Below are 21,136 nucleotides of genomic sequence, written 5' to 3'. Positions count from 1 at the left end.
ACACATCCGCCGTGCTGAAGAAAGAAGATCCAGCCAGCACGGAGGAGACCCACGCTGGATCCGGAGAGGTTAAAAACTGGCTTTTTATGTCCCTGGCCGCGGGCATGCACGGACTCCGCTGCGGAAGTCAGCAGTGGAATCCGTGCGTGCAAGTGGACGTGAGGCCTAAGAAGAAAGAAAAATAATGAAAAACAACAAACATTAGTCTATTTTAACTGATTTAAAGGGGTTCTGACATCAAAAAAAAAAAATTGTACTCACCTTGCCTGGCCAGGACCGATCGCCAGGCATGTCCCTTCCAGCTGGCATCTTCTTCTGTGGCTTGTAGAAGCAGAGCAGGAGCGGTCAAAAAGACCGCTTCCTGCTCTGGTCCGTCCGTCAGGCACTTCCGAGGTGAACGGACGGACCGCCCACAGCAAGCACGTCACAAGCAGTGCTTGCTGTGGGCGGCCCGTCCGTCCTGCTGAACTCCGAGATTCTGCGCATGCGCAGTGGAGATGCGGCCCGTCCTGACTCCTGTCAGAGGGCACCTCTCCACTGCGCATGCGCGCGATCCCGGAGTGGCGCGGCTCGTAGAGGAAGAAGACTGCCTGCCGCGAGATGACCCCCCCGATGTCAACAACAACAGAAGAACAGGTAAGTGTAAGATTTTTATGCTTTAGCAGCCATTAAACCGTGGGTTCCCTGTGTCCATTAGGCACACCAGGGAACAATGGCTGCTAAAGCATAAAAAAATTATTTGTGTCAGAACCCCTTTAAGCATAATAAATCAGGCACTTATTTGCATTGCCTCATTAAAGAAAAAGTAACAAAAAATAAGGACTGCAACAAAAGTAGATCCAATACACAAAGTTCAGAAATAGGAAACACAGTTACAACTTTGAGTGAACAGCACAAATTATGTCATGGAAACCTAAATCCCAAACCTTGTAAGTGAATAACACAAAATAACCAGAACAGAAATTCTCAGGATGAAGTGTCTGATATAGCAATGACAAGTACACCGGCATGAGGCTTACCGCCTACAATGTCACCGCCAACCATGAAGTTAATGCCCAACGCTTACTCAGCATGATGTTCCAATTTCTTACTCAACACTACACACCAACAATCCGCCCAAGGGTTGACAAGCTAAGTACTTCAAATAGAGCGGTCCCATAATTTGCAATATTAATTAGATCCGGGGTAACCACTGTAGGTTGAAGCTTTTGTCACTTGTGACTAACTATATGGCAAATTAGTAACTGGTTCCAAAGTCCCAAAATGTCAATCAAAAGTAATACAAAATGAAGAGTAAAAAAATTCAGCAAATAATTAATATAGATAAAGCAGGTATTATTGCAATATGTCTCCACCTGAACTATGGGTAGAGACATAGTGAGTGACAGTATATGTCCTGTTAACGCCCCAAACATTCTGATTGGCTGGCGGTATGGGTTAGTCGCTGGGGAGGGGGTTGCCATGGCTGTAGGAGCTGGGCGAGCAGGAGCGGCTGCAGCGAGACTGTCAAAACCACATGCTAAAGGTGCCCAAGAAGGAGCAGCCATCTCCAGAAGATGGCCGAGAAGCACCATGAGCGGCCGCAGCGGGACTGCCAGAGCCGCATGCTAAAGATGGCCAAGCAAGAGCAGCCACCTCTCGGAGCTGACCGAGAAGCAGCAGGAGCAACCACAGTGGGACTGCCGAAGCTGCATGCTGAAGGTGCCCAAGGAGGAGCAGCTGCCTCCAGCAGCTTGCCAAGCAGCACCACGAGCGCCCGCAGTGGGACTGCCGAAGCCGCATGCTGAAGGTGCCCAAGGGGGAGCAGCTGTCTCCAGCAGCCCCATGAGCGACCACAGCAGGACTGCCGGAGCCGCATGCTGAAGGTGCCCAAGGAGGAGCAGCCACCTCCAGCAGGTAGCTGAGCAACAGTAGGAGTGGCCGCAGCGGGACTGCTGGAGGCGCCTGAGCAGCAACAGCAGAAGCGGCAGGGGTGAGACTGCCGGATTCGTTGTCAGGAGGTGCTGTGGCACAAGGAGCTGGAGCGCTCACAGCGGCAGTGGGGGGGCACCGCTTCCAGAACGTTTGCGGCCATGAGCTGGAGCCGCTTCCAGCAGTATGTACTTGTTGCTGGCGAGGCAGGTGCTGCGGGAGCCGGAGCTCAGGAGGGCAGCCAATCACCAGCTGTGGGCAGTCCCTTTTACTCAGGTCGACCAAGCCATGACTCCACCCATTCTACTGGTGGAGACATATTACACTAATACCAATAAAGCAAGTGCTTACATTTCAAAGTCAGAGAGAAGCGCTGGAGGTTGCAAATCACTTTCGATGTTGAGGACAGGATCTTCTAAAGTACACACAATGTACCAAAAGAAATAACATGCAGCCACCCTCACCTGGTGTCCAAGGGATCAGCAAATGCTGATAGATTTTACACCCTGGGAGTAAACAGTGAAAACCACAATTAAATGACTGCAAGCAGAGGTCTTTGTAAACAGGAATCCATATAGCAATTATATTGGAAAATTGTAACTTTTTATATCAAAGGAATTACTTTTATTTGCTTAGATTGAAATACCCTTTTAAGGGATTTTACCCACTAGCGGTTTTTTTTTTTTTAACGCTGTGATATTGCTGTGCTTTTTTTCAATGGGACTTTCTAATGTTAAAATCGCATCAAACAAAAACCGCAAAAGCACAAACTAGCGATTTTTGTGCGATGCAATTTTAACATTAGAAAGTCCCATTGAAAAAAAACGCAGCAATATCACAGCGTTAAAAAAACGCTAGAGGGTAAAAGCCCTAAGCTTTCATTCACGTATCTTTTATGTCAATGTCATTCAGACGAAGCTCCTGGACAGAATAGGCTTTCATTAGTTAAATGGAGACAAAAAAAGGTCCCTATTTAATTAGGTCTCCGTTAGTTTCTGGCCAGATAGAGCAGTGTAGTCAACTAAGTTATTCTGTCCGGCACAAATGTGGGAAACTAGCAAAAACCTGCTGAAATGAAGATCAAAATGTGCAGCTTTGGTCTCAGTTTTATCCCCATTTAGACAACGGATTCTCCCTCAAAATTCCCTCAAAGCCGTCTTTTGAGCGATAACCGTTGCGTCTAAATGCACGGACATCATGCAGTTTTTGTGCATGATTTGTTCCTCGCTCAATTCTAGTTTTCTAGAATTCAGTGATGAACTCTTTTCAGTGGTGCAGGCTGTTATCACAGTCGGCAGTGCTGATAAGATTCCTCTAGCTCATGTCCCCATGGTAGTTCACAGCAGGATGCAAGCTGTAAGCACTGAGAACAATGCAGCTGTTTGCTTATGCAAAACACCTGTATTGTTCACCAAGTGATAGCGGCTGTGTCCCGCTCTGCCTGCAGTTCTTTAGTAGCTAATTAGTAACTATAGACTATGCAAAGATTGAGCGATTTTTGAGCGATATCTGTCAGTGTAAATGGGGTCTTAGTAATGGCAGCTTATGGTTTTATTGAAGGTCACCAATGAAACCCATTTGAGGAGTCAGACAGGAGCCTGAGAAATAGACATAAATGCTATGTGCATGATGCCAAAGAGATTTAGTTACGTCGTACATATACAATGTGTCCCCACAGGATGTGCTTTATCGGTGTGAAAAGAACTGTTCCTTTATGGATGGACTATAATAAAATGAGAATTGCAAAGTTTTAAAACTTTGTGGGCAGCATAGGATACGTGGGGGAGAGGGAGGTAACTATTTTTCTAGAATTTGATTTAGTACTTTCATGCAACATGTGATTTGGGCTGAGGGTGCATCCACACAGCGTATTTTAGTGTAAATCAGCACCAAAATCAGTAGAATATTCGGTGGATGTTTTGATGCCTTCGGGCCTGCAGCCGATTTCACCCTCTCAATTGAAGACGTGAATTCTCTTGCAAATCTACGGCAAATTCAGCATCAAAATCAACATTTTGAAGCAGCTTTTCGTGTGTATTTTTTATTGCAGAATATCCACCCAATTCTGCTAGGTGCACCCGTACCGTTAGAGAAAGCCTGTTCACGCACCTTGAGCGACTAACAGCCACCCCCCCCCCCCCCCATACAGTACAGTATATGTATTAAGCCAACAGGAAGGCAGTTCTTTTAGTACCTTTTCCTTTGAAGCCGTCATGTTTCTCGGGCTCGGAGCCTTTGTGGCTATTATCCGCTTGCTGAAGCAGAGAACGAAGTTCAGCTTCTTCTTTGAGGATTTCAGCCCTTTCTGCTTTAACAATTCCTACTCCAGGCTCATCCTCGGATTCTTCTTCTGCGTCAGTCTGAGCAGTGATGTATCTGCAAGAACAAAATGGGAAATAACAATGCATATTTTTTTTTTTACAAAGTTTATTATTTTTAATGGTTACTATGACGATAAGTGACAGCTACATTACTGCGACAACCATTACTAGTACTGAGGAATGGAATACAGGAAAACAGAAAATAACCTATAAAAAGGATGGAAGATGGAACATCAAGGCTGTAAAAACTGAAAACATCCCCTTTTTAGGTGCAGGTGATGTTTGACCTCCTGTAAACTGGCTGACTGCAGCCTGTCATCACAACGTCCATGCTTGCACCTAATAGGCCCTCCTAACACTCCTGTATGACCCCTTTCTAATATTTCACACCTCAGAATAAACTACCATTGTGGATGAATTCCTCCATAACCCCTTAACGACCGCTGATACGCCTGTTGATGGCCTGTATTGGGTGGTCTACCTATGAAGGGATATGGGGGGTGATCTCCCTCCATACACCGTGGGCGCCGGCTGTTTCTTACAGCCGACACCCAGCGGCAACAGCTTTAATCAACCACGCGACTGATCGGGGCTGTTAAACCTTCAACCCCTTAGGCCTCATGTCCACGGGGAAAATCAGGCCCGCTACGGATTCTCCATGGAGAATCCATAGCGGGTCTCTCCTGCCCCGCGGACATGAGGCATAAAAATAAGAATTAACTCACCTCTCGCCCGCTCCGGATCTTCCCTTCGCCGCGGCTTCATCTTCTCTCCGTCACGGCCGGATCTTCTTTCTTCGGCCCGGCGGATGCGCAGGGCACGTCGGTTGCATGCCCCGCGCATGCGCCGGCCCGAAGAAAAAACATCCGGCCGCGACGGAGAGAAGATCCGGAGCAGGTGAGTAAATTCCGATTTTGGTCTCCCGCAGATCCGGACGGCTTCCATAGAAGCCCGCAGGAGCCGTCCCCGCGGGAGACCCGCACGAAAATGCAGCATGGTCCAGATTTTTTCATGCTCCATTTTAAAAAAAAAAATCACTTTTATTGACCATCCGTGGGTATTTATCTACCCGCAGGTGGTCAATGCATCCCTGTGGGATGTGGATCCGCGGGCAGGAGAAGAGTTATAATCCGCTGCGGATTTTAATTCTTCTTTTGCCCGTGGACATGAGGCCTTAGGCCTCACATGTCCACGGGGAAAATCAGGCCCGCCGCGGATTCTTCATGCAGAATCCCGCAGCGGGTCCCTCCTTTCCCGTAGACATGAGGCCTAAAAAGAAGAATTACTTACCTGTCCGGACATTGCGGATCTGCCCTCCGTCGCAGCCGGATCTTCTTTCTTCGGGCCAGCGGATGTGCTCGGCACGCCGGCAGCGTGCCGCGCACATGCGTCGTGCACCCAATTTTTTTTAAAAACTCCTGCTTTCCCGCGCCGGAGAGCAGGAATTCAGCTGCGGGTGTGCCACAGATCCGGACGGCTTCCATAGAAGCCTGCGGGAGCCGTCCCAGCGGGAGACCCGCACTAAAGTGGAGCATGCTGCGGGTGTTTTCCCGCAAACGCAATCCGCGCCTCAGGGGAAAATGACATCCGCAGGTATTTAATTACCTGCGGGTGTCCAATGCATCCCTATGGGGCGCGGATCACACATGCAGGGGATCTGCTCCGGATTTTAAATGTGATTTTACTCGTGGACTTGAGGCCTTAAGGACATGGCTTATTTTGGGCTTAAGGACGCAATTATTTTTGGCTGATTTTCATATCCATTTTTCAAAAGCCATAACTTTTTCATTTTTCCGTCGATGCGGCCGTATAAGGGCTTGTTTTTGCGTGGCGAACTGTAGTTTTTATTGGTGCTATTCTTGGGTACATTAACTATATTGTAAAACATTGATTTATTTTTCTACGATAGCAGGGAGAGAAAACGCATCAATTCTGCCATAGATTTTTGGGTTTGTTTTTTCTACAGCGTTAATCATGCAGCATTAATGATACAATACATTTTTTCTGCGGGTCGGTACAATTACAACGATACCACCATTTTTTTTAGGATTTTCACTTTTCCGCAAAAAAACCCCCCTTTTTTTTGGAAATAATTTTTTTCTAAATCACTGAAAGTCCTATAACTTTTTTATTTTTCCATGCACTGAGCTCTGTGAGGGCTTATTTTTTGTGAAACGAGCTGTATCGGTGCCATTTTGGGGTACATACAGCTTTTGTAGTGCATTTTTTTGGGAGGCAAAATGAAAAAAAATAAGTTTTCTTAGGGTTTTTTTAAAGCGCTTTTTGCCGTGCAAGATAAAAAGCACGTTCAATTTATTGTACAAAAAGGGTGTTTTTTAACAATTTTCTTTTTTTTATATTATTTTTATTTTATATACTTTATAGGGTTCCTTGTAGGGGACATGTACAATCTCACCTATGCCTTATCGCTTGTTACAGTGATCATGGGCAATGGCAATGCATGACGCCAGTCTCTGGCGTTCTGTTGCCCTGGCAACTTGTAGGCACCCCTGCGATTTCATCGAGAGAGTCCGATGACGTTACAGAAGGAGCGCGCTCCCTCTCTGAGCCCTTTACATGCCGCAATCTACATAGATTGCGGCATGTAATCTACATAATATAAAATGTACATAGATCGTGGCAGGGATAGCGCAAAACATCTTCTACGTCCTCTTGCGTTACGTACCCCTCTGCCAGGACGTACATTTACATCTTGTGGCGGGAAGGGGTTTAAGACTGCTGTCAATTCTGTAAGAGGCATTTAAATCCCCCGATGAAATCGCAGGGAGCGGTGCAGGTGTCATGGCAGCTGGGGGCCTTCTGAAAGGCCCCAGGGCTGTCTTAGCAGAATGCCTATCAAGCCACCCCTGTGGGGTGGATTGATAGACAGGCTGCCCGATAGCAGTATGATGTAATGCATTACATCATACTGTAGGAGCAATCAAAGCATCACAAGTTCTTTTTCCCTCTGGAGGCTAAAAAAAGGAAAAATAAGATCAATGAAGTTTTACTAATTATGAAAAAGAAAAGTAAAAAAAACAAAAATACATATTTGGTATCGCCGCGTCCGTAGAAGTCTGATCTATCAAAGTTTTGCATTATTTTCCCCGCACGGTGAGCGTCGGCAGAAAAAAAAAATAGAACGCCAGAAATGTGCATTTTTGGTCACCCTGTGTCCAAGAAAAAATGCAATAAAAAGTGATCAAAGTCTTATGTATTCCAAAATCGTACAAATGCAAACTACCAGATGTCCCGAAAAAAATGAACACTCACACAACTATGTTGACAGAAAAATAAAAAAGCTATTGCGCGCAGGAGAAGGCGGCAGAAAGTAGTACAGCAAAAAGTAAATAAAATAAAGTTTGGTATGGCAGTAATCGTGAAAATGGAAAAACGAATGAAAGCTTGGTCACTAAGGGGACAACCTCCATATAAGCATCACCACCTGCTACACCCAGATCTGCACTGGCGAGCGCGCTGCCCATTGTAACCCATGAAAATGACGACACTTGTTAAATGCAGCAAAAAATGACCCTTACAAGGCTTTATTATTCTGCCATCAGTACAACTTATGGTTTTTTCCACCAGCGGGTTTGTTTTAATTTCCACACAACTGTAAGTTTTCTTAAACGCTAGAAGTTTCTGATGAACTATGGGCACCGCTGCCAACCCAGACATGAAGTGCCATCCCTGGCCCATCTACTAATAATGTGGCATTAGAAGAACCAGCTATGAATTTGTCCATTTCTCTGGGCACTAGACCACCACCACTCATGGTGCCCACATCACAGTGTATATGGCAGAGCAGGGTACTGGCAAGCAAAGTACTGGCAGCTTCCCTGACCTTTGACCTCCACTTGGCCAACTGCCATTTCCTTTCAACTGACGACAACAGCAGTTGGATCGAATACTACTGGATTGAGAGAAATGGCGTCCAATGGACATAATGGGGACGGCAAAAAGCGTAAAAGAGAAGAGGACAGCATGAGCGGACTCATGGAGATAAAGAAGAAGAGGAGCGGAGAGGATGAGGAGCCAAGACCGGGCACCAGCCAGGACCCTCTACCATCAGACCGCGGATTTAACATCAAGCGCTTCACCGCCCTTCAGCTCTTGGGCAGAGGAAGCTTCAGCGAGGTAAGTTATAGAACTGTTATTTTCTGGTAATGTCGCAGTGAGGGCTCCTTCACACCGGCGGATTTTTTATCAGTATATTGTGAGCCAAAACCAGGAGCCGGTCCAAAATATGGAAGAAATGCCAATCCGTCCATTGTACTTCCTCTTCAGGTTTTCGCTCACAAAATACTGATGAAAAATGCGCAGGTGTGAAGGAGCCCGACCCAAATTCTTACTTCCATTTACTGCGCAGACTATTATTCCCTGTTATCAGTCATGTAATCCGCAGGAGAGGCTTAGAATACTTCTACATGGGACAACTGGCAGGCGCTCATGTGCCCAAAAGCCGTCCCTGTGACGGCTTCATCTTCTGTGCCAGCGGGGACGACGTTATCCCAATCATACGGGGCATTTTCTGCACATTTCTATATTTCTGGGACTGGTAATGATTGAGCCGTTATAATCACAAGGCTTATTTCTAGATCACATTCTTATTATTAAATTATTGGTGGCTTGTTGCCGGGCAACCGTGGCGCTAAACTTTCCCTGCACTCCAGGACCTCGTTGCTGGACAGCGGGACGTTTCAAAGTCCTTCGGGTGATGGCTGTCTGCACGCCCCTTCATGCCCTGGCGTGAGTGCAGATCTTTATAATGGGATGGAGCTGGCGGGTAATGAGCCAGTAACCCCCGATGGAAAGGATCGACTGTTTTATTAGCAGATAAGAGTTTTATTTCTATTTATGCTTCATTGTATTATTTATATTATGTGCTTGGACATAGCTTTTATTTTGTTTGTTTATATATGGATTTATAAACTCTTTCTGCTCAACGGACAGGGAACTTTTATAAATGTGGTGATTTTTCTTTTTTTGGGGGGTGGGAGGGCATTTATTCATCTATTGATTGATTGCCTTATGCACATTCATGAAAAAACAAATGCCCAGAATATTTCCTTGTGATTGTAGCGTTGTTATAAGTAAGAGCTCATTCCTACGGATCACGCAGCATTTTACCACCGCTGTGGGTTTGGAGGCTCTTCGTGGCTGATCTGCCCCCCTGTGGATCCAGCCTAAGAGGCTCCTACATATCAGGGATCCATTGGCAGTTTAAGTTTATCATTGGTTGAAAGTATTTTACTATCCATCGACAAAAACTGCAGTGGAAGAGGGTCAGGCTGCAGATTTTCAAGTCGACAACTCATTCTATTTGTGGCTAAAATTCCACAGATTCAAAGTGTAATTCGTTTATTGCAAAGAGTGAATTCTGTGCTGAAAATCGACACCAAAATCCACATTGGAATCTGTGGTGCCGACTTTCTCCGTAGTGAGTGAAACTTGGCCCAATACCATGCTCGCTTATGTGCGATTTACCCACAGATACGAGGTGTTTTTCTTTAACCCATTCCTGCTGCAGGGTGTAAGTTTACGTCCTGGCAGCAGGGTACTTCCGCAACAGGATGTAAACTTACGTCCTGGGGTTAGCGCGGGATCACATATGATCCCGCGCTATCCCGCAGCGGGAGCCGGCTGTCAGTCACAGCCGGCGTCCTGCTGTTAACCCTTTCCCTGCCGCGATCTAAGTAGATTGCGGCAGGGAAAGCGTTCACAGAGGGAGCGGAATCCCTCTGTGTCTCCGGACGGCTCTCGCGATAACATCGCGAGAGCCCGGCCTGTCACCATGGTAACAGGATGCCAGACACTGGCGTCCTGTGTTACCAGTGCCTGAGATCGCTGTATAAGCGATAAGGCATGGCAGAGCAGTAGCTCTGCCATGCCTTATGACAGCGATCATCAGGGCAGTGGTCAAAGTCCTTCAGAGGGACACAAACAGTGTAAAAAAAACGAAGATTAAAAAAATTAATTAAAAAAATGTTAAAAAAAACAACATTTTTTAATGCTTTTTCTCAGATTAGCATAAAAAAAATAATAAAACCCCACATATTTGGTATTGTCGCGTCCGTAACGACGCGTACAATAAGTTGCACATGCTTTTGACTGTGCACGGAAGAAAACATGCTAAAAAACCTCACTAAAAACGCAATAAAAGTGATCAAAAAAGCCGTATGTACCCCAAAATGGTACCAATAAAAACTACAGCTCGTCTCGCAAAAAATAAGCCCTCATAGAGCTCTGTACATCAAAAAATAAAGTTACAGGACTTTGAATGCAGTGATTTAGAAAAGAAAAAAAAAGATTGCCAAAAAAAAGGGTTTTTATTGCAGAAATGTGGGAAAACCTAAAAAAAATGTAAGAATTTTGGTATCGTTGTAACCGTACTGGTCCGCAGAAAAAATGTAATGTCTCATTTATGCTGCATGATTAATGCTGTAAAAAAAAATTAAAAAAAAATCTATGGCAGAATTGATGCGTTTTGCTCTCCCTGCTATCATAAAAAAATAAATAAAAGTTTTACAATATAGTCTATGTACCCAAAAGTGGCACCGATAAAAACTACAGTATGCCACGCAAAAAACAAGCCCTCATACGGCCGCGTCGACGGAAAAATAAAAAAGTTATGGCTTTTGATAAACGGAGAAGAAAATCCGCCAAAAATTGTGGCGTCCTTAAGCCCAAAATAGGCCGTGTCATTAAGGGGTTAAAAACGCCTCCCATCACTTCAGGTAAAGTAGCGTTCGAGAATGGGAAACCGTGCATCGCATGCCCTGCTGTGTTTTCCTGTCCCACTGACAACAATGGGCAATGCGTTCTGAGGAACGTGCAAAGAGAACATGCTGCAATTTTTTTGCCTCGCACCAAGATGCAGTGTGGGAAAAAAAAAGAAAACCGCTCATGTACATGACTTCATTAAAAGGAATGGGGTTATTCTTTGTGTGTCTCGCAACCTACAAATCTTGCACAATCTTCTTGGCCCTGTGAAAGCGGCCTAGTGATAAATCCCCCGTGTGATAAATATATATGATTTTCCCCCTGGCCGCTGTTAGTGATAATTTCCTACTTGTTTTCTTGAGGTGATCCTGGCATCTTTCCCCGGAAGGAACACCTTCATGGCCATCAAGGTTGTTGACAGAGGAAAGAGCAAGGCAGACATCATAAGGAGAGAGCGGCGGATACTCCTGAAGGCCCAAGACTGCCCCTTCATCTGCCATCTGTACGCCGCACAGCAGTCTGCAGACCGGGCCTATTTCATCATGGAGTATTTGTCCGGAGGAAGCCTGGCGGCGATGATCAAAATGTGCGGCAGCTTGGACACCAACCATGTGAGGTGAGTAAATGACTAATCAGGAGACAAGTGGGTGAGGGGGGGTACTGAGGGTGACACGACAGATATAGAAGAGTGGAGGGCGTACAGGCTGCCATAAACAGCGCCTCTTCTGATGGGGACACTATGATGGTGACATGTCGTTAGGGGATTGATGTCATGTCATTGATACTACACTCTTCTCTCAGATTCTACACAGCGGAGATAGCATGCGGCCTCCAGTTCCTGCACCGACGTTACATCATCCACCGGTAAGCACAACTTTCCCTGCTTCCTTGCAATGGTGGAGATAATGTACCCAGCTTTCCCAGAGTCCTGAATTAGGACTGCTTTGGCTGCGGTAGATTCCGAAATCCTCTGTATCACTGAACAGATTAACAACATTTCTCTTGTCTTCATTGCAGTGACATAAAGCCGGCGAACATTATGCTGGACGGAGATGGACACATCCGCCTGATTGACCTGGGGCTGGCCCAAGACGGCGTCATCCCGTCTAAAAAGATCAGCGGCGTGACGGGCACATATCGATTCATGGCCCCAGAGGTGCTTCGCGAAAAGGACTATGACGCAGCAGTTGACTGGTGGAGCCTGGGGATTGTCGTATCCTGGATGGCGACAGGACAGTCCCCTTTCTACCACGGCTCCTCCAGGAGGAAAATCATCAAGTCCATCAAAAGAAAGAAGCCAAAATTTCCATCTTGGCTGGATGCCGACATAAAGCATCTTATGAAGAGACTGCTGCGGAAGAAGCCTAAGAAGAGGCTGGGTGTCCACAAGAACATCAGAGGTCACCGTTTCTTCAACAACATAGATTGGGAGTTGCTGGAACTGAGAAGAGCAGAGCCGCCATTCAAGCCCTTCAGCAGAGTTCTGAGGAACCGAGACCTGCCGTGGCCTGAGGACGGGACACCCCTTCACCCCGTGGACGGATTCTCGTACGCTTCACCAAGCTGGACCCGGTAAGATCTTCCTCCTCCAGGGATGAAGTTCTTCAGACAGACCTCTGTGTTCACCATCATTGTTCATCTGGTGTCAGACAGCACAGGAGGTCATATAATAACCCTGCTTCATGTCACCATATCTGGTCCGCAGACTTCTCCCTCCTCAGCTACATTATTATTGCTCCTGTAATTACTATGTCTCTGCTTCTTCTTAGGATGATGAGAAGAATCCGATTGTGAAGGAAGCCGCAACCATCTGGTAAGTTATATCTGTACACCTAGACATACATATCTGTACACCTATATACACAAGACACCTACCATTATAGTCATACACTGTAGCAGAACCTCACATACCATAGAAAGTTTAAGATATAAAATAACTTTTTTGTATATCAGATACAAATCAGATCCTGATACAAGTCGTCATGTTACCGTAGTTCACTGCTTTATATCAACAACTAGTAAAACTAACAATTCTCTCTCTTATGTCTTGTAGACTCGGTCCGCACCAACTGTCTGCTGAACACACGTCTCTGCTGCTGTAGAAGACCCCAGCCTACCAACAACATCCTCTCTCCACCGACTATATCCTGCAAATTACCATCATGCTACCCTGAACCTCAACATCCTCCGGCTGTCATCGTACATCATCCTCTCCTGAAGACCATCTACGCCCCCCAGGAGCGGCCTGTGCTTGATTGGTAACTGGCGAGTTCAGGAACAATAGCCCGAGTGACTATTATCCCTGAACTCCTGGTTACTAGTAAGACCTCAGCACAGGCTGGGTAAGTAGCACGCACCACATACATGAAGGTTAGACACTAGTGTAGACACTAACACATACATAGACACAAGTATACACACAGATAGTTGTAGATGTCGGCTTTGATCTTGGGACTTGCTCTGATCGCCATATTTGGGGTCAGGAAGGAATTTTTCCAACTTGAGGACAATTGGCTCATACCTCAAGGAGGTTTTTGCCTTCCTCTGGATCAACTCACAGCCTTAAATAGGGTTAGGTCTTATTTATTAGGAATCAGCCACATAAATAACATAACATAAAGAAACACAATCTTTAGCTGACATCACATACACCAGGGAGGTGAGCGGCTGGCGTTTGATCCTGAGATTTATTCTGGTCGCCATATTTGGGATCAGGAAGGAATTTTTCCCCCTTAAAACAGGATGATTGGCTCTTTCCTCAAGGGGGTTTTCGTCTTCCTCTGGATCAACACAGTCTATAAACAGGTTTAGTCCAATATACTTTATATTTCACACAAACAATAAATGGTAAGAGATCCATTTAGACTTATGGAAACAATTATACATTTTAGAAAGTCAGGTCAGATTTCGGCTTTGATCCTGGGACTTGTTCCGATCGCCATATTTGGGGTCAGGAAGGAATTTTTCCCCTTTATAGAAGGATAATTGGCTTTTTCCTAAAAGGGTTTTTGCCTTCCTCTGGATCAACTCAGCCTCAAAATTCCCCATAATAAAATCTACAATTTCCTACAGCTAGAAATAAAATGTTCTTTCTCCCTCCATAAATCTGTGTGTCGGTGTCTTTATTTTCATTAGATGTCTTATTTAGGCCGAATGCCCATGGACGGATCATCGCTGTGGAATTCGCGGTCAGACACGCACCGTGAATTCCGCAGCAATGTCCGTCCATAGACATGCTTTGTTAAACGATTATTCCCTGCCCACGAGCGGAAATCAAATGTGATTTTTCCGCTCGCGGGGGAGAATCGCAGCATGTTCTATTCTATGAAGAAAATCGCACGGACTGCTTCCATTGCTAATCCGGAGAGGCGAGTATGGGGTCTCTGGGGGGCGCTGGGTCTGATTCCGCTGCAATATTTCACAGGCGGAATCCACCCCGGCCGTGGGGATGATGCCTAAGGCTGCCTGTCCACGGGCGTCGCGATATCCCGCAGCAGAGATCTGCCGCCCGGGTGCAGGAGCCAGCAGACGGATCTCCGCGGTGAGCCTGACAGAGAATCGCGGCAATTCGCTGCTTGCTGCGATTTGCCGTCCGCGAGCGGAGAATCGCTATGATTGTCCGCTCGTGGACAGAGGGGCTGCGCTTTCCATAGCAACGCTATGGAAAGCATGCACTCCGTTCCCTGCGGACGGATTATCGTCGCGGGGAATGCAATGCAAAAACGCCCGTGGACGGGCAGCCTAAAAGTTCTCGCAATACCACCAGAGATCGTATACCTAAGAAATAGTGGTGGGTGGGGGGCGCCCATGTAGTTACACCTCGTCACCCTTCACATCTGTCTTTTTAAGTTCTAAGAAGAATAGATGGATCATCAAGAGTGCATAAACCACAGGGTCACCACTTAGGGCTTGTGGAGAAGACAACCAGTATGACTAACCCCTTAACCCTTTCCAATCCAATTTGTATCCTAATTTTCCTAGGGGGCTTAATCTTTTTCTGCCGTTATACAATGGCCCTATATGCTGGCTAAAGTCAGTACTGCATGAGGTGACCCATTGTATAATCTCTGACAGCAGAGAGGCTGACAATATACAGTAAGAGAACCTCGACGGACGTCTTCCAACATCGGAGGTGTACAGCCTTAAATCATAATGTCTTCAGGAGGTCAGACAGTGGATTGGAAAGGGTTAAGCACCAGGCTGCTTTGTACCTAAAAAGGATCAGATGCTTTTTAGGGGTTTTACCCATGTGGTGGTTTAACTGCCCTATTTTTTTCCTTTCCATTCCCAAAATTATTTTTGCTGTGTTTTTTTCCCCGTGACATATAGGGCTATTTTTTAAAAATATCTTTTTCACTTACTTTTTTTTTTGTTTGGAAGTAAAAGGCTAAAAAAATTGATTTTTAAAAATAACAACATTTAGAGTTGTTTAAAAAAATAGTACAAGTTACACTAAAATAAACCTCATTTTGGTTTGGACGTTTTGCTATATTATATGAATGGTTTTGGATTACATGACGCATATGGTGACGGTTTTGGTTGGCATTGGCTTTGGGTCATTTTCTTTGTTATGTATATATTTGTATTTTATTCAGTAATTTTTTTTTTACTTTTTTATTTTGCAATTTTTTTTTAAACATCTTTGACCCCTGAAAAATATCAAAAAATATGCAAACTTCTGGAGGCTTTTATAGGTTCCCATTGGTGCTCCGTTTCGAACACATCCTTGCTGGCAATGCTGGAAAAAATTGGGGCTTGTTTCGTTTTCTATGTGCATAAAAAAAAACAAACACACGACACACATAACACATGACACACGGAACAAATACAGGTCAGCGCAGACAATAGACATGTATTAAACTTGGTCATCTTTTCACAAACCCAAATCAGGCCCGCTCTTCTGAGGCGTTCTTTTCCAGCACACATGAGCAGGACAACACAGCATGCCACGTGAAAGAACCCATTGAAACCCTTGGATTAACTTCCCACAAGCAAGGACGATATGCGGCCGTGAATCACGTCCCCATATCGCGCTCCCCTCCATGTGAATCTCCCTACAAATATACTGCAGTTCACCAATATATGTGAGGCGGCCTGCGTGCCCTCTTCACGCCATCCACAACATCTTGTCAGAGTTCAGGTCCGGACTCTGACTTGGCCAATTGAAAACACAAATCTTTATTTCTCAATCATTCTGTCATGGCGGATCGCCGCCACTCCCCCTACCCACTTGTTGCTGGAGCCGCTCAGATTGCATTACTGTGCCCACGCTGCACACTGCCCCCTGGTTTCCCCCACCAGTGCCCGCTCCCCTATTCTCTACCCTCCAATCACCTGCCACTCCCAGAAACATTAGGCATCCCACCATCATGGAGGATGCATAAGAAATCGGTCTCATAAGACATTGTGACAAAGCCCCCATTGCAGTTCTGACCTCCTGCCTGTGTACCCCCTCTGCCGGCTTTTGAGCTTGAGTGTTTTCTTTAATTATACAGCAATCTGACAGGTATTCTATCAAGCCATTCCACGAGCAGGACTTCATAGGTAATCTATGACAGCCCTGGGGCCTTGACACTCGGTGATCTAATAGCGGGGGGACTTACAGGACCCCGGAACATCAGTCAGGGAATTTAAATGCCGCCGTCAAAATTGATAGTGGCATTTAAAGGGTTAATAGCTCCGACAGGCGGCTTATCGGAGCGGTTGCGTGCAGTTGCCGGCTGTAAGAAACAGCCGGCAGCTGTGATATATACAGCGATCGCCCTGTGATCTCTCTTCATACATACCCCGAAGCTGCAGGAGGTAACTGTACGCCCTGCAGTGTTAAGGGGGTTAAAGAAAAAAATAACTTACTAAAAAGGAATCCAAAAGTCACATGTACCTCAAAGTGGCACCAATAAAAACGACAACCCTTCCTGCAAAAAAACAAGCCCCCACATAGCTCAGTTGACAGAATAAATAAAAATGCTATTGATCTTATAATGCGGTGATGCAGATTCAATTGTCTTTCTTTAAAAACATGTTTTTACTGTACAAAAGGTAGCAAAACGATTTTTTTTTATTTTTTAAATCTTTATAACTTGGCATCTCAATAATCGTGCTGATTTTTACTAAACCGTGAACGCCATAAGAACAAAAACCAAAAACAATGGTAGAATTTTCGGACATTTTTTCCTTCTCCCCCCTAAAAAAATGTAATAAAAGTTACACCACACATCATATGTACCCCAGAGTGTTGTCATTAAAATATACTGACACTAAAGTAACTCGTAGCGAAAAAAAACCCCAAAACAAGCCTTCATACGGCTATGTCAACGAGTTATGGCTCTTGCAATGCAATGATGAAAATCGCTTTGTCCTTAAAGGGGTTGTCTCGCGAAAGCAAGTGGGGTTAAGTACTTCTGTATGGCCATATTAATGCACTTTGTAATATACATCGTGCATTAAATATGAGCCATACAGAAGTTATTCACTTACCTTCCCTGCGCTGGCGTCCCCGTCTCCATGGCTCCGTCTAACTTCAGCGTCTAATCGCCCGATTAGACGCGCTTGCGCAGTAGGGTCTTCTACCTTCGGGTCTGTCCGGCAGCAGCGGCGTTTTGGCCCCGCCCCTTCTATGCGTCATCGCGTAGCTCCGCTCCCGTCATGTGTGCCGATTCCAGCCTCCTGATTGGCTGGAGAGGAAGGCACTTGCTTTTTACATCTAAGAGCCTTTTGTTTTGTTGTCCCTCATTATACAGACTGCGAGGGGATTGTCTGGATGATCTGCCTGGATTATTGTAGTATACAGCGCACTATTTGCTGCGGACGCCAACAATAAATGCCACTGACTTATGGATCCATTCTATTCTGTAATAAACCCCTTTCTGAGAGCAGTTATTTTGGTTGATGTTTTAACCCCATTTTCTTACACCCATTCCTCTCTTTTATCTTGTTATTCCCAGCAGGAGAAATAAAAAAGGTATTGCCCTTGTATGTCAGGGGGATATTTATCCCAATGATGGACACCAGAAGGCGGACAAATAGTGGCAGCAAAAAGACAGGTGCGCTATTTGGCGTTTATACCGCGCACAAAAATAGTCTCCTCGGTTTCTAATAAATAAATAGAGAGGAAGGGGTTAATATGGAGACAGCAGAATGACAGACGCTGTTTTAGCGTTTATACTGCTGTTTTTGCTGAAACAACTTGTCTCCTTGACCTCTGATAAATGAGTAGAGAGGAAGAGATTAACTACTGGTGTCTGTGCTCAATATACCAGTAATAGGTTTCCAAAGTTTGGGATATACAGAGACACCAGAACGACAGGCGCACTATTTAGCATTTACTAAATACTAGCATTTTCCCCAGCTTCCAATAGAGGAGTGGGGAGGAAAGGGTTATTACCGGATGTAAATGGTCCGTATCTAAGGGGGAAACCCTAGCTATCTCTCCCAATGCTGAGGGGGCAGCGCTTTCCTATAGCTTAGTGAGCATCGTTGTAGCCGCCTGATAGATGGTACCAGGCCGCTGGCTACACTGGGCTAGCTGCAGATAATGTGCCAACTACCTAATCTAATCTAGACTTCTAGTCACCGCATCGACGCGTTTCTAGTCTGTTCCCGTGTCGTCAGGATGGTATCAGGCAGACAGGAGCGGCCGTAGTGAGTGCCCGACAGCACTTATATATGTTAGTAGCCCCTCCTTCCCTCTTCACCGTCCTTCTGGACATCCCCCTTCCATTTCTTCCCATATAGCATGAGATTCCTGATTGTGGAGGGCAGCTGTCTGCCCCGTTACTCCGCATGGGGATCAGCACTAGACAGCTCCCCTCGGCCGCTCTATACTACTGTCCTCAGCTCTTACTGAGCTCTCCGTGCCCCTTAAAGGGGTTGTCCCGCGAAACAAAGTTGGGGTTATACACTTCTGTATGGCCATATTAATGCACTTTGTAATGTACATCGTGCATTAATTATGAGCCATACAGAAGTTATTCACTTACCTGCTCCGTTGCTAGCGTCCCCGTCTCCATGGTGCCGTCTAATTTTCAGCGTCTAATCGCCCGATTAGACGCGCTTGCGCAGTCCGGTCTTCTCCGTGTTGAATGGGGCGCTCGTGCTGGAGAGCGCTCCTCGTAGCTCCGCCCCGTTACGTGTGCCGATTCCAGCCAATCAGAATGCTGGAATCGGCAATGGACCGCACAGAAGACCTGCGGTCCACCGAGGGTGAAGATCCCGGCGGCCATCTTCGCAAGGTAAGTAAGAAGTCACCGGAGCGCGGGGATTCGGGTAAGTACTGTCCGTTTTTTTTTTTCCAACACATGCATCGGGTTTGTCTCGCACCGAACAGGGGGGCTATTGAAAAAAAACCAAAAACGTTTCGGCGCGGGACAACCCCTTTAACTCTTTACTCTCTGAAGCCACAACTAATAAACTGACTTCTATTAGGGGTTAACCCCTTCTCTGTCCCCATGAAGTGCTGGCTACATTTAGCTCTATTGAGGGAGATGAATGGCTGCCTATATAAGTGCAATCCATGTCTGTGGAGATCTACATAATTGTACAGTGATCTTGCGATAGGAAATCGCCTTAAAGGGATGGTCCTTGTTAGTACTATAGAGGCCCAAAGAAGACTGTGTATATATAGTACCTCAAAGGGGTTGTCCCGCGGCAGCAAGTGGGGTTATACACTTCTGTATGGCCATATTAATGCACTTTGTAATATACATCGTGCATTAAATATTGGCCATACAGAAGTTATACACTTACCCCCTCTGATGCTGACGTCCCCATCTCCATGGCGCCGACTAACGCTGTCTTCTCCTTCCATTGGATGCGCTTGCGCTGTGCGGTCTTCTGTTCTGTTCAATGGGGCTGCTCCGGCGTGCTCGCGCCGCCGAGGTCTTCTGCGCATGTGCAGACCAGCTCTCCGGCGAGAGCGCGTCAGAGCAGCCCCATTCAACAGAACAGAAAACCGCACAGCGCAAGCGTGTGATCAATTGGGCCTGGAATTTATTCAGTTGTGCACTGAAATCCAATGGGTGTTCCCTCAATTACAGGCCTATCCATGGATCCATTTTGAGGTTAGAGTCTTCATTCAAATGTGTGATGTATAAAAAAAAAAACTGTTTTTAAAATGACACAATTGTCAAAAAAAATGAAAATTGTAATTTTTTCAGTCTGCTTTGGGGCTTTTACGCACTAGCATTTTTTTTAACGCTGAGATAGGACTGCATTTTTTTCAATGGGACTTTCTAATGTTAAAATTGCATCACACAAAAATCGTAAAAGCACAAACTTGCGATTTTTGTGCGATGCGATTTTAACATTAGAATGTTCCATTGAAAAAAAACGCAGCGATATGTCAGAGTTTAAAAAAAAAAAAGATTTAGTCAAAAACTGTGGGGACAAAATACGCAATACACCCCTAGATGAATTTGTTAAGGGGTCTAGTTTTCAAAATGGGGTCATTTGTGTGGGTTCTCCATCGTTTTGGCGGCTCAAGGGCTCTAAAAGTGGGCAATGGGGCCTAAAACACCTTCAAACAAAATGTCTGTTCTTAAAGCCAGCAGCTGCTACTTTCATTTTGGGCCCCGTTGTGCATACAGACAAAAGATTAGGGCCACAACGGGTATGTTTCTGAACAAAGGACAAACAGGACTATCCATTTTGGGGTGCAAGTCTTTTTTTATATGTGTGCTGTACAAGAACAACTGTTTTTAAATTGACACAATTGCCAAAAAAATGAAAATCATATTTTTTAATTCTGCTTTGCTTAGATTCATTCAAAACTGTGTGGTCAGAATATGCAGTACACCCCTTGATAAATTCGTTAAGGTGTCAAGTTTCCAAGGTGGGGTCATTTGTAGGGGTTTTCTGTCGCTTTTGCCGCTTAAGGCCTCTAAAGTGGGCAATGGGGCCTAAAACAACCTTCAAGCAAAATTTCTGTTATGAAAGCCACCGGCTGCTGCTTTCATTTTGGGCTCCGTTGTGCATCCAGATATAAGATTAGGGCCACAATGGGAATGTTTCTGTATACGGGACAAACAGGGGGATCCATTTAGGAGTGCAAGTCTTCATTCATATAGGTTGTGTACCAAAACACCTGTTTTTAAAATGACACTATTGCCAAAAAAATGAAAATCGTAATTTTTTCCTTCTGCTTTGCTTATAATTATTCAAAAACTGTCAGGTCAAAATACGCA

The 21,136-nt window shown here is 45.4% G+C and overlaps 1 long non-coding RNA gene across 1 annotated transcript in view; it reads right to left on the bottom strand.

The window, feature by feature from the left end:
* Positions 1–21,136, bottom strand: part of LOC136621117 (uncharacterized) — a 47,249-nt gene that overhangs the window by 16,602 nt on the left and 9,511 nt on the right. The window contains exons 2-3 of the long non-coding RNA XR_010791215.1: positions 4,106–4,287; positions 2,376–2,417 (exon numbers count right to left, since the gene is read on the bottom strand). This is a non-coding gene — a long non-coding RNA (uncharacterized lncRNA). The remainder of the gene's footprint in view (positions 1–2,375; positions 2,418–4,105; positions 4,288–21,136) is intronic.

Source organism: Eleutherodactylus coqui, chromosome 3, assembly GCF_035609145.1.
Source record: "Eleutherodactylus coqui strain aEleCoq1 chromosome 3, aEleCoq1.hap1, whole genome shotgun sequence".
In the NCBI taxonomy this organism is placed as follows: domain Eukaryota; kingdom Metazoa; phylum Chordata; class Amphibia; order Anura; family Eleutherodactylidae; genus Eleutherodactylus; species Eleutherodactylus coqui.
This window is presented reverse-complemented; position numbering and strand designations above follow the sequence as displayed.